This window comes from Cherax quadricarinatus, chromosome 76 (assembly GCF_038502225.1).
Source record: "Cherax quadricarinatus isolate ZL_2023a chromosome 76, ASM3850222v1, whole genome shotgun sequence".
NCBI classification, from domain to species: domain Eukaryota; kingdom Metazoa; phylum Arthropoda; class Malacostraca; order Decapoda; family Parastacidae; genus Cherax; species Cherax quadricarinatus.
In genome coordinates this window covers 7,276,700-7,281,610 of record NC_091367.1, presented here as the reverse complement: position 1 = coordinate 7,281,610, position 4,911 = coordinate 7,276,700, and the positions used below count along the sequence as shown (strand labels likewise).

The 4,911-nt window shown below is 42.3% G+C and overlaps 1 long non-coding RNA gene across 1 annotated transcript in view; it reads left to right on the top strand.

Moving 5' to 3' along the window:
- LOC138854950 (uncharacterized) overlaps window positions 1-4,602 on the top strand; it is a 109,190-nt gene extending 104,588 nt beyond the window's left edge. The window contains exon 2 of the long non-coding RNA XR_011394128.1: window positions 4,480-4,602. This is a non-coding gene — a long non-coding RNA (uncharacterized lncRNA). The remainder of the gene's footprint in view (window positions 1-4,479) is intronic.
- Window positions 4,603-4,911: the final 309 nt, after the last annotated feature.

Below are 4,911 nucleotides of genomic sequence, written 5' to 3'. Positions count from 1 at the left end.
CAACAGTAAGAGCAGGGAAAACTGCAACAGTAAGAGCAGGGAACACCGCAACAGTAAGAGCAGGGAACACCGCAACAGTAAGAGCAGGGAACACCGCAACAGTAAGAGCAGGGAACACTGCAACAGTAAGAGCAGGGAACACTGCAACAGTAAGAGCAGGGAACACTGCAACAGTAAGAGCAGGGAACACCGCAACAGTAAGAGCAGGGAACACCGCAACAGTAAGAGCAGGGAACACCGCAACAGTAAGAGCAGGGAACACCGCAACAGTAAGAGCAGGGAACACTGCAACAGTAAGAGTAGGGAACAGTGCAACAGTAAGAGCAGGGAACACTGCAGCAGTAAGAGCAGGGAACACTGCAGCAGTAAGAGCAGGGAACACTGCAGTAGTAAGAGCAGGGAACACCGCAACAGTAAGAGAAGGAAATTGCAACAGTAAGGTAGGGAACACTGCAACAGTAAGAACAGGGAACAGAACGATAAGAACAGTGAACTGAACTATAAAGAGAACAAGGAACGGAACGATAAGAACAGGGAACAGAGCGATAAGAACAGGGAACAGAGCGATAAGAAGAACAGGGAACAGAACAATAGGAACAAGGAACGGAACGATAAGAACAAGAAGAAACAGAACGATAAGAAGAACAGGGAAGGGAACGATACGAAATGTGCGTACCATAGAACATACAGGGATTCTAACACAAGTATACCATAAAACACACATTGATACTAACACGCGTATACCATAAAATACAGTGGGGATACCAACACAGGTATAACATAAAGCAGAGGAAGGGGGGGTAAAGGAGGATACAGGAAGTTAAACTGCTATCCCAAGGGATAGCCTGCTGACCGTTCATGCAAATTGTTGTGTGTGTCTGGGCTGTGTGCTTAGAATTCAAGAACCAGCCATGCAAGGCATGTTTCGCCCACACGCTCGTGCCAGGTTCCATGTTTCGCCCACGCTCGTGCAAGGCTCCATGTTTCGCCCACACGCTCGTGCCAGGTTCCATGTTTCGCCCACGCTCGTGCAAGGCTCCATGTTTCGCCCACACGCTCGTGCCAGGTTCCATGTTTCGCCCACGCTCGTGTAAGGCTCCATGTTTCGCCCACACGCTCGTGCCAGGTTCCATGTTTCGCCTACACACTCGTGCCAGGTTCCATGTTTCGCCCACGCTCGTGCAAGGCTCCATGTTTCGCCCACACGCTCGTGCCAGGTTCCATGTTTCGCCCACGCTCGTGCAAGGCTCCATGCTTCGCCCACATGCTCGTGCAAAGCTCCATGTTTCGCCCACCAGCATTAAGAGTGCAGGCACTGTACTACCCGCCTTCAGGACTCAAGTCCGGCTAACAGGACTTAGGCTTTATTGGGAAAAGTTTAGCATTAAGGGAGAGTTTCTGCTCGACTTGAAGGTTCTCAAACAAACAAAACATTACTCCCAATAAAATATTACTCCGACGCGTGTCTTTGGTGTCAACCTAGATAAACACGGTACACTTAGTGGTATATATCACACTACAGTGTGATATATACCACTGAGTGTACCGTATATACTCTGGGCGTACAGTATATACTCTGGGTGTACCGTATATACTCTGGGTGTACCGTATATACTCTGGGTGTACAGTATATACTCTAGGTGTACAATATATACTCTGGGCGTACAGTATATACTCTAGGTGTACAATATATACTCTGGGTGTACAGTATATACTCTAGGTGTACAATATATACTCTGGGCGTACAGTATATACTCTAGGTGTACAATATATACTCTGGGTGTACAGTATATGCTCTGGGTGTACAATATATACTCTACTCGTACAGTATATACTCTAGGTGTACAGTACAGTATATGCTCTGGGTGTACAGTATACTCTGGGTGTACAATATATACTCTGGGTGTACAATATATACTCTGGGTGTACAGTATATACTCTGGGTGTACAATATATACTCTGGGTGTACAATATATACTCTGGGTGTACAATATATACTCTGGGTGTACAGTATATACTCTGGGTGTACAATATATACTCTGGGTGTACAATATATACTCTGGGTGTACAGTATATACTCTGGGTGTACAATATATACTCTGGGTGTACAATATATACTCTGGGTGTACAATATATACTCTGGGTGTACAGTATATACTCTGAGTGTACAGTATATACTCTGGGTGTACAATATATAGTCTGGGTGTACAATATATAGTCTGGGTGTACAGTATATACTCTGGGTGTACAATATATAGTCTGGGTGTACCGTATATACTCTGGGTGTACAATATATACTCTGGGTGTACAGTATATACTCTGGGTGTACAATATATACTCTGGGTGTACAGTATATACTCTGGGTGTACAATATATACTCTGGGTGTACAGTATATACTCTGGGTGTACAATATATAGTCTGGGTGTACAGTATATACTCTGGGTGTACAGTATATACTCTGGGTGCACCGTATATACTCTGAGTGTACAGTATATACTCTGGGTGTACAGTATATACTCTGGGTGTACAATATATACTCTGGGTGTACAGTATATACTCTGGGCGTACAGTATATACTCTGGGTGTATAGTATATACTCTGGGTGCACCGTATATACTCTGGGTGTACAGTATATACTCTGGGTGTACAATATATACTCTGGGTGTACAGTATATACTCTGGGTGTACAGTATATACTCTGGGTGTACAATATATACTCTGGGTGTACAGTATATACTCTGGGTGTACAATATATACTCTGGGTGTACAGTATATACTCTGGGTGTACAATATATACTCTGGGTGTACAGTATATACTCTGGGTGTACAATATATACTCTGGGTGTACCGTATATACTCTGGGTGTACAGTATATACTCTGGGTGCACCATATATACTCTGGGTGCACCGTATATACTCTACGTACAAGGTGTTGGTACGTAGTTTTTTACAGTAAAATGTTAAAAGTTCGCTGGTAATTTACACAAGATCAGACACTAACACCTTAAGGAGGGGAGTTGGGATATTGGCTGCTTAGAGGGACATAAACTGTCGTATCTGTGGGCCTCTGGCGACAGTGGTAGTGTAAATGGTGGTTAGTGTTTCTTTTTCTGATCATCCTGCCTCGGTGGGAGACTGCCACCGTGTTAAAATAATAATAATAATAATCTACGGAGACAAAGAAGGGAATGTATGAAAGTATAGTGGTACCAACACTCTTATATGGTTGTGAAGCTTGGGTTGTGAATGCTGCAGCGAGGAGACGGTTGGAGGCAGTGGAGATGTCCTGTCTAAGGGCAATGTGTGGTGTAAATATTATGCAGAAAATTCGGAGTGTGGAAATTACGAAAAGGTGTGGAGTTAATAAAAGTATTAGTCAGAGGGCAGAAGAGGGGTTGTTGAGGTGGTTTGGTCATTTAGAGAGAATGGATCAAAGTAGAATGACATGGAAAGCATATAAATCTATAGGGGAAGGAAGGCGAGGTAGGGGTCGTCCTCGAAAGGGTTGGAGAGAGGGGGTAAAGGAGGTTTTGTGGGCGAGGGGCTTGGACTTCCAGCAAGCGTGCGTGAGCGTGTTAGATAGGAGTGAATGGAGACGAATGCTACTTGGGACCTGACGATCTGTTGGAGTGTGAGCAGGGTAATATTTAGTGAAGGGATTCAGGGAAACCGGTTATTTTCATATAGTCGGACTTAAGTCCTGGAAATGGGAAGTACAATGCCTGCACTTTAAAGGAGAGGTTTGGGATATTGGCAGTTTGGAGGGATATGTTGTGTATCTTTATACGTATATGCTTCTAAACTGTTGTATTCTGAGCACCTCTGCAAAAACAGTGATAATGTGTGAGTGTGGTGAAAGTGTTGAATGATGATGAAAGCATTTTCTTTTTGGGGATTTTCTTTCTTTTTTGGGTCACCCTGCCTCGGTGGGAGACGGCCGACTTGTTGAAATAATAATAATAATAATAATAATGTCTAGCACCTTCTTTTAGAGGATATTTCCGTCCTTGCCTGACTTTATCAGAGTAGTTAACCTTTATTTTTATTAAGTTTGCCCTAGAGTGCTGTGAGACCTTCAAGCTTTCTTAAGGTATATTTTTTCAATAGTAATTATAATCAATAATAATTGAGAAGTTTATCATTACTGTACATTAAGTTCTTTATATACTATAAATGCGTTTACAAAAACAAAAGACATCCCAATTTAAATAGAAATATGTAGAACAGCTTTTTAACAAAGCTTAGCGTACTGACGTGTAAAATATTATATAAAGATGTGAATATTATATATAATTGTAGAAGGTAGAGACATTCTAGTTACCTTTAAATCATCGTGATTCTCTACAAATAGTTACATTTAAATCATCGTGATTCTCTACAAATAGTTACCTTTAAATCATCGTGATTCTCTACTAATAGTTACCTTTAAATCATAATGGTAATTTACCGTCCACCGTCATGTGTCTCTCTCTTCACAGACTCGTGCACAGAGGACTCCTTTGAGTGTCTGAGTGGCAGGAAGTGCATCTCCCAGAGTCTGTTGTGTAACGACTCCCCAGACTGTGATGATCGCTCTGACGAGTCTCCAGACATTTGTCCAGGTCAGTTGCCCCTGCAATCCTCTCCCCCTCACTCGTTTTCTGTTAAGTTTTTCGGTTTCTAATTCTGTGCTGGAATAGTTGATAAATAAGAAAGGTAGAGGTTATAGTATTTTGGCTGGAACGGTTCATGAATTGGAAGAAAGTCACAATACTGTGATTGGAACACTTTACATCATAGATGAAAGTCACAATTCCGTGACTGCAACAAAATAAACATCGAAACAAGTGGAGTGGAGGGAACCTTCTGCTTTTCTCACACACCTATTTAATAACCCATTAATTAATCCTTTAATCTAGGAAGAATTAGAT